Genomic DNA, 14,688 nt, shown 5'->3' with positions numbered 1-14,688 from the left:
TGGTGCTTTCATTCCCCCAGACGCCCACTCAAACGCAACCACCATTCTTCACTGACAACATGACCAATTCAACATCTCAATGGTTTTCGACGTCTGGATATTCCTCATTACCGTCGTCAATTTCATCGTATTCGCAATCGGCATCCCCGGCATCCACTAATTCAGAACTGTCCAATATGGACCCCTTCCCTCAATAGTTTTTAACTTTTGTACTCAATTATTTTTAATTATGTCAATAAAAGTACTGTTTTAAATTAAATTTTTTCAATTTTCCTTACCTTAATGTAGTCTTGAAGGGCCTCTACAATGGCGTCACAAACTTCAGGTACGATTTTAGAGATACATTGTTTGGAGATCTTCAAAACATACATTAGTGAGTGGTACGAATCACCAGTCGCAATGAAGCGCAGAGTGACAGCTAATCGTTCGCTTGCTGGAATAGCATCTCTATAAGAGGTATTCTTTTTTGATATTTTGGGTCCAACCTTGTTGAGTAGCATTTGAAAGTCCGATCGCTGCATTCGGAAAAAGTTGGTGAAACCAACGTCATTTCGGTATTCCAAATTCAACGGGTCTTCTTCATCCAACATTAAATCTTTCATTAATTCGCTAGTCCTGTAACAGCTGCCGTCCTCTCCTAAGGCTCGGGCGAATCCAAAATCTTCTTTGACGTCTTTTTGGGCCCTGATTTAAAGCGAGTATCACCACAGCCATGGCTGACATAGCGACGTCATAGTCGGTAATCATTTTGAAAACACTAAAAACACTTTAAGGACACTTTAAAAAAAAACTTCTAAAAAGTACTCTTCAAACGAAGTCACCAGTCTGGGTGTTGAAACTATGTAGGTAGAAATAACCCGGTCGGTTTCGTTTTCGGTGTAGACGTCGGGCCGGCCCGAACGTACCCGCCCGCTTAGCCCACCCGGGTCAGCCCGCCCGGCCTACCCCGGCATAGTGTGGACCCTGCTTAATAGTCTATTTATTTCATTAGTCTATGGAAACGAAAGAAAATAAATGCTGTATCAGCTGTTCTAAAACAGGCGTTGAGTGTTGTCTTACTATTGGACCACCATATTCAAATGTGATTGGGCCACCAGTTTACTTTTTTTTACTAAGGCTCCTATGTCGTAATTCACACGTCATAGTTTGATTTATTTATTTATGTTTTAAACATTGAAATATACAGTAATTAAACACTTGAGGAAGTGTGAGTGGATTATGATTAGGCATATATATGTTGCTCGTTTCGATTTACGTTAGAATGCGTTGTTGAAACGCATTCTAAGTAGTTTTAGCTGATATACTGTTTTATATCGACGCATCGTCTGCTTGTTTACCAGTGTTTCGAGGTTATTTCCCGCTATCATAAATTATTAAAATCATAATCACAGTCTCATACAGTTTGAGTGTAAGAAATTGTTAGAACGTATATAGTTTTATTAATTTGTTAAAAGTGATGGTTTCTACTGCTTTGTTTACAGATTAGCTCTACTCTTTAAAAGTAAAAGAAGTCAGTGAGGAAGCTATTCATACATTTGATTTAAAGATATTGTCATAATGGGTGTATTTGCTGGAATAGCATCTGTGTTTATTGGTTGTTGCAGCAATGTTGTGTTCTTGGAACTTCTAGTCAAGTAAGTATTTAAACTACAGTGACTATATTAATAATATAATCAGATAGTATGGTAGGGTACGATAAGCAGACCCGGTTTCTTATATTGATATTGACAAACGATATAATTTAATTATAACTTTTGATATAACCAACCGATTCTGATTTTTGAGCAATAAGTAACTTATATTAACTATAAACACTTTTTCATATAATAAACACATTTTCTTTTATAGATAATAACAGACAGTCGAAAGCTCGTGGAGAACCGTGAAATAACGTTTAAAAGGTGGTATATCAGCTGACCTGCTTGCAGATCATCTCTGTATTTGTACAGAAGAGAAGTACGTTTTTCCAGAGAAGATGCTACACTAATTTCTCGAAAGCGATTTAAATCATTGCTACCTAGGAGAAAACATAAATAATTACGCATATTTCATATTTCCTGTTATAAATGTTTTTTATGTTTTTATCATTTCATTGTTATTTAGGCTATGAGTTTCCTATTTCCAGTTCTAATTGTTTGTCTGATTATTAGAGCTCATTTATTATTTATAAGATAATAGGCCCTATTAATTATTTTAATTTAAAATATAATTGTGATTCGTTGATATGCATATTTGATAAATGAATATTAAGTATTGATGATTGTACTAATCAATATAAAAAACCGGTTCTGCTTATCGTACTCTACCCAGATAGTATAATAAGCGGCCCACCACAACAATCGAAAAAGATATTCTTGATTATCGAATCACCTATATTCATGATTAACGAATCCGTAATATAACTAATTAAACTAAATTACGTTATAGGAAGGCTATTTCAAATCACTGTATAGTGTGGTTGTTTTTTATATCTTAAAAAGTAATAAATTTACGACGAATAAAATACTATCTAGGCAATGTGTATTTATAATATATAACAAAAGAGTAAAATTGACTTACTTTTTAATTTTTTGAAGGATAAACATATTTGACACCTCAAGACAACATGTAACACATGTACATTGGCATTGTACTTGGGGTTACTACAGATGGAGATTTATGTTTGTAACAGGTTAATCAGTAGTAACCTATTACTGAGATGCTGTTATTTCAGTAACAAAAGGCTTGAATGATTTGGTGTTTTCAAAAGGACTTTCTGGTGATAGGTTACTCAGCAACCAGTAACGGCTGAGGTGATTTTATGTGACTGAGCAATGACGCTAGGAATAAAAAAATATTACGCTGTGGAATGTTATAACACGATATAAGTAGGTTTACATTAGGTGTATGTTGCTAGTAGTATCAATGTTAAAGAAAACCTTTACAAGCCCTTACGTGATCTAAGCTTGAATTTGGGTACTGTCTCGAAGGATGTTTTTCTTAAATACAACAGCTACACAGCAGCTGGTGTAGTTTTTGTATTTCAGAAACATATTGGTAGGCCACATCTTTCAGACCTCAAATCAGACAAACTTACCTGTCAAAAGGTGAGCCAGGGAGGGGCCTGTATATGCAGCCTAATTACGCAAAAGCAGCGTATTATGCAAAACCCACAATTGAGGACTACAATGATACATTCACCCAACTGACTCAGGACTTAAAGGCCCATGAGCTTAAAAAACTGATCTGCTCCACAATGGCTGTGTGAGAGATATGATTCTGCGTGAACAATTTGCCAAGAACATAGTGGCATTCCATCAAGAAACTGGTGCTTCAGTAAATATTGTGTGCTTTGACCTGGTATCATAGAGTTAAGGCGTGGATTTTCACATCAGGAGTTTATGTTGAAGCTGTAAGAGTCGATTGAGGGTGGCATCTATAACCATTCATCTGCTGGTGGACAGGATATGGAGTGTGGACAGTCCCCCTACTTCGACCCAGACTCGTCTAGTAAATAAGAAAGAAGACGGCTTGGTAGACTTAAAAACGAACCTCCAATCAAACATATATAAATAACTTTTAGATTTAGATAAGTTCTGTTTAGTTTTTGTAATAAATTTCACTCCTATCATAAAAATAATTAAATCAAAATTTAAGAATTAATGTTTAGCCTATTTGCAGGGAAGCCAAAAATTGATCAGAAATATAATTGGCTATTACATTTAAATATCCAAGGAGGAGTACTTCATAAAAAAAATAGAGTCAGAAATAATTTTACAGAATTCAAATTATTCACTTAAATGAACATTGGTTGAGTAGGGATAGTGTTACCATTTTAAATAGTTTTCAATTATACTCTGGCACATTTCTATTGTAGAGATAGAAGTGATCATGGTGGCACATGTATTATTTTGAAAAATAATTGTGAATTTAAAATCGGAGAAGATTTGTGCATTTATAATTTGGATTCAGTTTTTAAAGCTTTATACATAGAAATAATTAATTTAAAAAATCTTATAATTATTATTTCTATTTATAGAGTGCCAAAAGATTCAAATTTAAAACTATTTAAAAATAAGCTTGAGGCTTTGTTAAAACTTTTAGGTAAAGAAAACCACGTAAACAATGTTTATATTGTATCAGACTTTTATGTAGATGTAATGGAAACAACAAATAAACCACAACAGAAATTGAAATTCCTTTCTCTGATTGAATTGTACGGTTTTAAACACACTTTTCATCACCAACTTGGGTTACATTTAATACAAATTCATGCATTGATAATATTTTTAATTTAAATCATCCTTTGAATCTCAAACAAAGAATTTGGAATTGGGTCTGTCGGATTACAGGGCATTCTTTATGTAGATATTTCTGAAGATCTTCAGAGAATGAAAATACAAAACTTGGAGTAAAAACACAGATTTTTTCTAAAAATACTCTTTATAGATTTAGCAGTAGATTAAATGGAATGTTTCAAATGACTTTACTTTTGCTGAAAACTGTTCAAATTTCTTTGATTGCTTTTAAAATATATTTCAATAACCGTTTCTATCAAAATTCTCTGCTAACAAAACCAAACAAACCATAAATAAAAAAATGGATAGCAAAAGGAATTAAAATTCAAGCATTAAAAAAGAGAGCTTAGTAAGCTGCTCAGACAGCCAAACAATCTAAATTTCATAAATTATTTAAAAAATTGTAAAAAAATGTTCTGGTCCTGAATGTCAATTTTTAAGTTTAATTTTGGTAATCTGATGTCAGATGATGTTGTCAAAGTGATATATGGGGGGGGGGGATGAAATACCTCTGAATGTATTTCAGGAAACCATGATATCCTTTTAAAAAAGCTTAAATTATACAGTTTTTCAAATAGATAAATACCGTGGATTGAATCTTATTTAGTTTATTGGTATCAAATAACTGTAAATTTAAAAAAATAATGTAAAATCTAGATTCCAATGGGAAGAAGTTAATGTGGGCGTTCCTCAATGTTCTATTTTGGGATCTCTTCTTTTTCTTCTATACATTAATGATTTACCTAAAAATTGTATTATATGCAGCTGGCACACGACCGGAGTTATTAAAGCCGACTCTCACTTTCAAATGGAAAATAAATTAAATCAAGCTTTTTCTGTATTGAGATTAATGGATTGAAATTAAATCAAGAGAAAACTCAACTACTGAATTTTCAAATGGCACAATTAAATGAGGGTTATAATAAGGACGTAATTTTCCAGGGCCAGAAAATAAAACTATGTGGTAATGCAAAATTCTTGGGCATTGATCTGGACATAAACCTTTCCTAGAAAAAATGTATTAAAAATATTATTAGGAGATTAAACTTGGCGTGTTATCAAATGCTAGTAATGTGAAACTCAGTTAATTTGGAAACTAGAATAACAATTACTATACTTTATTTTGTTCAATAATTCAATATAGTATTGAATTTTGAGGATCATCTTTTAACTTCGATGAAGTTTTTAAGTTTCATAAAAAAAATCACAAGATTAATGACTTTTTCATCTTTTATAACTTCTTGTAAACCTCTGTTTAAAGAATTTAAAATCTTATCACTTCCAAATTTATATATTCTGAAAACCCTACTAAAAGTGTAATCAAGCTTTGAAAGCTTATCAGGTAATGATAAATTTGATCATAATTACAATGCAAGGTCTTCTTTTATGTATAGCATTATTACATTATGTCCTGACAAAGTTACCTGTTTTTGTAGCAATGATATGTATTAACGTTTATGTAGCAATAAAGAGTAATTCTGATCCTGATTTGTGATTTAAATAAAATATTATTTAATTGAATTGTTTAGGTTACTTTGGCCAATAATGCTGTCTTGGCAATAACTTTAAGAAGGTATTTAAAATAATAAAATGGGGCAAGATCCAGTTGGGCTAAGACGTTGTGTTTAAGAAATACATTTGTAATTATTATTAATGTATTGATGTTGTAAAATATCATACATCTCAGATATAATTATCAAAGCGTTCCGAAATGTAGTATGTGCTATACCGTTTCGGTACAGTATCAGTCAGGAAATAAATGTACTTGTGTTTTTTTTTAAATTAATGGCATTATACCCAAAGAAGGCGTATTATAGTTAAAGAGAGATATTTTTCATTCTCTGCAATAACTTAGGCATGTTACATGTGCCGCTGCAATATCTCAAACTTACCTGCTTGCAATTTTTAAGCCATTTTATGCTGTGAAAATATATGCAAAATTGCATCTTATACTGCTATAAAATTTGTTTTAATCGTGTCAGTAAGTAGCATACAAACTTAAATTTGGTTAACTACTTTTTTGTAGAGCTACAAGAATATTGGACACATATACAGTATAATCGATACCTAACAAATATTATCCTTCCTTTTACTTGTCCTGTTTTAAAAGGGATTTTTTTAAATATGAATTCTCGTAAAATAATGTTGGAGCAATAACTTCACTAATCAGCATGATATAGAATTTTTTTGTGTGATGTTTAGTGGTCGTTATTAATAGCAGATAGTATATTTGGGACAAAACAGTGATTTACTGTACTTCTGAAGTGTTCAAACATAGCTATGGTAAGAAATAATCAGTAACACAATTGGTATACAAGTATCTTGACTCTTAACAGTTAATGCCTTCTCTCTCAGTCTAATTTGGATTATTCTGTCACTTAAGTGTAGGATAACACTGTATCTTATCATCCTGATAATGAAAGGGTAAACATGAATAGAAAAGCAATTATATTCAACTTCTGTTAGTAAATTATTTGAAAATAAAACTTTGTGTGGGTTGATATTTGTTATAAAATAAAACTTTGTGTGGGTTGATACTTGTTATAAAATAAAACTTTGTGTGGGTTGATATTTGTTATAAAATAAAACTTTGTGTGGGTTGATATTTGTTATAAAATAAAACTTTCTGTGGGTTGATATTTGTTATAAAATAAAACTTTGTGTGGGTTGATATTTGTTATAAAATAAAACTTTCTGTGGGTTGATATTTGTTATAAAATAAAACTTTGTGTGGGTTGATATTTGTTATAAAATAAAACTTTGTGTGGGTTGATATTTGTTATAAAATAAAACTTTCTGTGGGTTGATATTTGTTATAAAATAAAACTTTCTGTGGGTTGATATTTGTTATAAAATAAAACTTTCTGTGGGTTGATATTTGTTATAAAATAAAACTTAGTGTGTGGGTTGATATTTGTTATAAAATCCAGTTATGTCAGACTGTGATTATTGTATTAATTCCAATGTTGTAATAATTACTATTAATCTTAATAATACATTCTGGAGATTAAAATGGCTAATATTAATCCATAATACGGTACTCTAATATTCCGGTGTATTGTTAGGGCCATCAAAATTCTGTGTTAAGCAGGTATCACAGATCTCAAAAAGTATTAGAATTTCTAGAATGTAAATTTGTTTGAATATAAATATTTATCTAGTGAGTAACACAGGTGTTTTATGTTTTCAAAAAATACAATTATTGTATTTTATAAATAATTGTTTATTCAAATTTATTCATATATAACATTTTTATATTGAGAGATTTGAAAATTATTTATTTTTCACATCTCTAGTGTTTGATCACAAGAAACTGTAATAAAATTAGGTTGGAATATCTCTTACCACTAATAAAATACATCTCAGTATAAAAAACTCAGTTTTCAGAAAATGGTAAAAAGTTAATTGGAAAGAAAATAGAAAAAAACAACTTAAATTTCAATGATATCCTGCATTGGGTTTCTGGATATTGCTGGTATCAAAGAAGTCTTCTGCCTTCCTTTTGGTCAATGTCCTGGTCTGTCTTGTATTTTGTTTCTAGTTCTAATGGATGCTTTGTCGAGGTATTCCATAGCCTTTACTAGGTTTACCCCAGCATTTGCCTGGCTGTTGCATAATTTTTACTTTGGTATAGTAAATATATCAAGCAGTTACAAACGTTCTTTTAGGTAAGCGAGCCCATATTACATTATCAAGGACTCCTTAGGGAAAATACTAACACTACTAGCATATATCCTGCAAATGGATCTGTCAAAGCCTAGATACTGAGTTTAGGCTACTGACAGAGTAGTCAAATTTTAAAGCTTGGGTACCTAATGAGCAAGTAAATTTTGTACTATAAGACTTACTGACTGCCAACGCTCAACCCAGTTTACACTTAATAAGCATTTAATTTACTCTTTCTAAAATATTTTGTTAATGAAATTAACATTTAAAAAATAATATATCTTATCTGTCATTATGTTAAAAAACTTTCAAGGAATAATAACCAATAACTAAAAGTAGAAAAAAACATAAATTCAGGACATGACTGAAATATTTGTAGAAATTATTTTCATAAGAAAGATTATAATCACAAGTTTCTAAGAAGTTTTTATTGATTTTAAAATTTTAGCACTTCTCTTCAAAACACTTTTTACATTTATGTTAAATTATTTGTTATCTGGTTCTTTCCAAATAACTAAAGGGAGTTATCGTGATTTTTAGGGTGTTTACAAAACTTTCATATTTGGAAAATCACTTTTTGAGCAAATGAAAAAAAATTATATCTAAAGTGTTTTTCTATCCTAAATAATTCTTGGAAAAAGGGAAATTCAGATTGCTAAAACAGAGTTATGAAGTCAATGCAGAGCTGGTCCAAGGCCCATGAAACTAATGCGGCTGCATAGAGAGCTGAAACAGGGGTCACCAACGATGTGGGTGCCTCCTTTGCTTTCACCAACTGATCAACAAAACATTAGAGCGTGATGCAGAAGAAGTTGCTGATTCTCTTAGTTATACTAGTTGAACGAACTTAGAAAGCTAAGGACTAAAAAAAATTGAAGATAAACTAACATGAAATGTCAGTGGAAGAATTAGGCCAGTGCACCGGCACGTGGAGTGATTAGATTATGCTCTGATTACCAGTCTTCTCTTCCAAAACAATAGACTCGTCTTGTCTATCGCTGTTACTCCGAACGAAATATGTACTGTACATGTTTATTGGCTGTTTTTCATGCATGCTTTGATTTCAATTGATTATTATTTTATTCTAATATGTCCTGATTAATCTTCATTGTCATTATAACAAAACGAATTTTTTAAAGAATTTCATGTTTTTGACCAGAATATGTCTAAAAGAAAGGAACTGGTAGTGCAAGGCGGAATTAGAGCGTGAAGATAAAAACAAGCAAAATCGCTCAAATTGATTTTTACTCAGGGTTCTGGCCAATAGTAATACTGAGCAACTGAAAATCCATTTATTCCCTCCAGTGTATGAAGCCACCCACAACAGACCCCAAAAGTAGATGCCCATGAAAAGAATACCATTACAGAAATTAAAAAAAAAAAAAAAAAACTTAAATAGATGTCAAATATTTATGCTGCTCAGTTATTGCATATGATTGCATGTTAAAAAAAAATAAACTTAATTACGAAAGAACTGTAAAAGGAAAATGTTAACATACAGTGGCTACTGACCTGATTGAAAATATTAAGTCTGTTTTGGAAAAATGTGAGGTCAGAGAATGCCTGAAACAGTGTCATTACTGATGCCAAAGAAGCGGATGAAAAATTGGAGATAGTCCTAAAGTTCACCACTGAACCTAAGATCAAACAAAAAAGAAAAGAAACAATATTTTTATCAATGAGAAAATGCACCCACTGAACTAGGAAAGAACTCTTTTAGAGTCGACTTGTTTATTTCAGTCTAGTTGCAGGCGATGTAGCTATCAATTCCTTAACAGAAAGATTTAAACAAATGCAAAATCACAGCAGTAAATTTAAGTTTCTGTATAATGTACCTAGTCACACAACACAAATAAAGAAAAAACTTTTAATTTGTTGTAAAAATATCAAATCAGTTCTAACTGATCAGAATGAGTGCGAGAAAGACAGAGACGAGTTAGTAGAAGAGCTTATACTTATATCACCTATGCTGCCAAAACTGAGCACAATCAAATAGACTAACATGTACAAAACACTATGAGACAAAAATATATTGTATACTTGACATTGGAATATTGAACATAGTTAGTTTTACTTTTTCTAACACTAAATACATTTTTGAATTAGGAAGAAAATTCTGTTAAATTGATATTCTATAGCCGAATTTATTAAAAACATGCAACCATTCACGCTAAGTAAAATATGTGAGTATTACATGGCTATGGTCACTGGCTTCAGGACTCTGCCTCAATGGCGCTAAATACTTCACTATCAACTATAGAAATCTAAGGAACTATTTAACTAAATAGCATATAATTTTATCTAGAGACTCATGGAACTTTAGTAGCTTGTTAAACTTGTCTTAATATCCAGTTTCAGTGCTCTGCCATGCTGGATTTTATACTAAGACATTCATTAATTAGGAAGTTGTCATAAAAATGAGAATATCTTTAAATAATCATCATTACCTTAGGAATGATTGTGATACTATTGAAAAAGATGCATTGCATGTGATGCTCTTGTAATACCGTGAAGCTGCGCACAACTAATAGCTGGGAATCCGCTCCAACTTTGGAAATATGATGATTATAAGAATGTACGAGATTAAATTAGAAGTATGATTATACGAAAGCACCAAGGAGAGAAACTGAAATTTAGTTGCCTGCGTAGCAGTTTGTTGATTTGATAGGGTTTTGGATATTTCTTTCTTGTTCATTCAGTCTTGTTTATTTGTACATCCATTACAGAACAAGGACTGATAGTCCGGTCAATGTAGCCAAAAAATAGGGGTAACTTTGCATTAATTCCCAGAAAGCTGAAAATTTACATAGATGTTAGGGACACCATTGTTATGAAATTGTGAAAAGTTCCCATCAATGCCATGTCTGCAACATTTTTTATTCAAGGTCAAATTTCACAAAAATAGGTTTTTTTAATTTTTCAGCGAAACAGTTAGTGTTATGAAAAAATATTTCAAACAAAAATTGTAGAACATGCACTTATCTAAAACAATGCTCCTTGTACTTTTTTTCATAACACTAACCGTTTTTGAGAAAAAACAATTACAAACTTTCTTACGATGTATTGTCCATAATAAACACGACTAAGCTGCCTATGATATCATTGGGCGTGTAATATAAGTAAGACTATAAGTCTGCGTGACTAATACATTCATATTGACTGATAATTCTGAGAATATGATATTTAAAAAAACGAAACCCCTAATTTTAAGGGACCATGTGCCCTTAGAACAACATCTGCCTGTCATTCCATTGTTCGAGTGGCCGTTCCGTCCAACTGGTTTTCTGAGGTGGAACCTAAATCACCGTTAGTCTTGAAAATCCCTTCGAGGTGAAAACACGTAGTTATTTCAAATATTCTCTGCTAAAGTTTGTGCTGTATTCACTTTTTGTAGAAAATATGTTGCAATAATGTTTTATTTGCACTAAAACTTTTATCTTCAAGTGAATGTGTTATTGTTGATCGCGGCATGAAGACGTTACTTAACACGAGTATTCAAGGGAATCAATTTACTGATTACTTAAAGAATGTAAATTCAGCGACAAATGATGTGCAGTGTCGCAAACAATACAATAGAAAGAGTACAATTGCAGCAGCAAAACGGCAACATGAAGAGGAATCAGCTAGTACCTCTCAAAAAGTCCTCCTCGTACTAGAGCATATGTAAGTGCCATATTTTTCTTTTAAAAATTGTTGTTTATTTTGCGATGACGAGTTGAGTGAGGAATAAAAAAAAGAAACAAGCACAGAAATCTCGTCGTAAAATTTGTAACGTTAGAACTCTTTCATGTAAAGACTCAGTTATGAAAGCAGCTCAGTCTCGTTCTGATGACACCGCAAAAACTAGTGTTGCTCCCATCGGGTTTGAACACAGTTTAGTTGCTGCTGAAGCTAAGTACCATAATGATTGCTTTGTATAATTTTTAAAGCCGACCATTGAAGGCTAAGTCGGCCGTCCTCAAGATGAAGCATTGTATCTCGCCATGGGGGAAGTATTTTCATATATTGAAAGTAGTGATGACTGCCAGTTTACGTTAGAAGAATTAGAAAAAATTTGTAAAAATGTAAGTGTTGATAAAAGAAAAATTAAATTATGATTGAAGTTAAATTGTAGTAATAGAGTCATTATTACTCAGAAACTAGGACAATTAACATTGTATGTTTTCTTGTTAATTATCATGATATTATCAATCAAGCTAGAGTGAAAAAACATAAAGGCAAAGAAGAGCAATTGAAAGTCCTATCAAGAGCAGCAGCAATTAATTATTCGGGAAGATAATCAATCGGTTCAATCATATACAGTTTTTACATGCTATGACTGGCTCTGATAAAACACCAGCAATGTTTCGAAGGGGTAAAACAACAATTTTTTTTTGTGTTTCAAAAAGAAAATGTTATTACTTGTGCACAAGCTTTCCAAGATATCAACTCTTCACCAGAAACTCGCTTTCTTCTGTCTGTATATGGAGCTCCAAAAAAAATTACTTCGATAGACAAATTACGTTACTTATCTTTTGCAAAACAAACACGTAATAAAACACGTGTGCAATTAGCTTGTCTTCCTATCGTATATATTACTAGGTTCAGGTGTGGCTTGGTAATCAACTAGACCCAGAACAATGGGGTTGGAAGCATGTCAATAATGCATTGGCACCAACCCACACGCTTCTTCCACCTGCACCAAAAAACCTCCTTAATTATGTTTTTTGCAACTGCAAAAAGGGGTGTAACTTAAGATGTGGCTGCAAAAAAAGTAGAATTATTTTGTTCATTAGCGTGCACCAATTGTCAAGGCCAATCTGTTCAAATGCTGAATCTCGAACAAAAGAAGGTTTTTACATGAACGACGAAACAACTGATGTATCGCTGTTAGTACAATTTACGTCTACTCAAGAAGATGAGGAAGAAGAAGAAAATAGAGAGAGAAGAAGATGGAGGGGAAGAAGAGGAAATAATTAGTGATGATGATGATGATGAATAAAATATGTTTACAATCAAGTATAACGGGACTTATCACTCGAGCTGTACCTGATCGACAACGACCACACTAACAAGAGTGCAACGACTGAAAAGAAGAAGAATAACCAAACATTGATTAAATTTTACTGGAAAAGACTGTGAAATAGGCCTACCGGGGAAAGCATATTAAAAAAATCGCGCTAGGTACACTACCTCATAGGTGGCGTGGAAACGTGTCCGTATTATAGACAATACAGCGTAAGAAAAGTTTGTAATTGTTTTTTCTCAAAAATGGTTAGTGTTATGTAAAAAAGCATAAGGAGCATTTTTGTAGATAATTGCATGATCTACAATTTTTGTTTCTAATATTTTTTCATAACACTAACCGTTTCGCTGAAAAATTAAAAAAAAAAAAACCTATTTTTGTGAAATTTGACCTTGAATAAAACATTTTGCAGACATGGGATCGATGGGGACTTTTCACAATTTCATAAAAATGGTGTCTCTAACATCTATGCAAATTTTCAGCTTTCTGGGAATTTTTGCAAGGGTCAATGTCTAAATTGACCGGACTATGATGACAATATGCAGAAAATAAACCATTAGAAACACTGTGGAGTACTAATGAAAATACCTCCAAGTGATAATTAGAAGGCGTTATCAAACTTTGATAAACATTTTGCTTACTCACTGAAACATGACACACATGTCACAAAACAACTATATATCATCTAAAGTACCTTACATTAAAACATTGTTTGTAACACTACATAATACCGAGACATTACTGACAATCATTAACAATTAATGTATTTAGGCCATCCATTAAAACTTTTTATATGCTGTTTCAATTATAAAATATTGTTTGTAATATATTACGGAAGACGGTAACTGCATCGTTACACTAGTCAGTATATTCCCGATTTGAAGGTTTTGAGTAGATACTGTATATTATTTTAAATAGAGTATCAATCAATAAAATCTGTATTTACATTTGTAAAGAATATAAATGGTGTCAAATTCATTATGTATTGAGTAGACTTTTACTTCCTTCAGGTCTGATTCTGTAGTGTCACTGTTTATTAGGAATTTTACTATTTGCTACTTGGAATTTCTATAAATATCTTCAAGTAAATTCTTGAAGGTATATTGAGAAGCCATTTCTTGATCACTTCTTGCAGTCTTTTTTCAGTTAGGTTTTGTATGTTCGTTGGAAGGACTTTTCATAATTTTCATCTGGCATAGGAAAGTCTCATTTTGGGAAAGTGTGTGGTTGGGAGGATATACCGTTCAGTATGTTGGACATTATAGTGATGGACGTCTCTTCCTCGAAGAGGGGGCAGTTCATCCATGAACATGATAACCTGCATTAGAGTGATTACAATTATTATTCCCTGAGATTACAATTATTATTCCAAGAGATTTAAATGATTGGTGTAGTTAGGGATTTGCTAGGTCTCTAATCATTTTTTTCTAGATGACAAGTCCATGTCTTGTTCCCTAAGAATTTTGTTTATCTTTATTGCTGGGACTTTTTTGTAGTCCATTTTGTACTAAAATGCACTTGGGTTGTTTTGGAGGGGCTAATTGCGAGATCATTTGACTTAGTGTACTGTATTGCTTTGTTCAGGGCTATTATAGTAACATCTTCTTGTAGTCCATTTTGTACTAAAATGCACTTGGGTTGTTTTGGAGGGGCTAATTGCGAGATCATTTGACTTAGTGTACTGTATTGCTTTGTTCAGGGCTATTATAGTAACATCTTCTTGTAGTCCATTTTGTACTA

The 14,688-nt window shown here is 32.1% G+C and overlaps 1 pseudogene; it reads left to right on the top strand.

Annotated features, from left to right (window-relative positions):
* The first annotated feature begins 1,121 nt into the window (after positions 1-1,121).
* Positions 1,122-14,688, top strand: part of LOC124372011 — a 36,213-nt pseudogene continuing 22,646 nt past the window's right edge.

This window comes from Homalodisca vitripennis, unplaced genomic scaffold, assembly GCF_021130785.1.
Source record: "Homalodisca vitripennis isolate AUS2020 unplaced genomic scaffold, UT_GWSS_2.1 ScUCBcl_2389;HRSCAF=7099, whole genome shotgun sequence".
In the NCBI taxonomy this organism is placed as follows: Eukaryota; Metazoa; Arthropoda; class Insecta; order Hemiptera; family Cicadellidae; genus Homalodisca; species Homalodisca vitripennis.
Note: the sequence above shows the minus strand (reverse complement) of the source record. Positions and strands in the feature narration are given on the sequence as shown.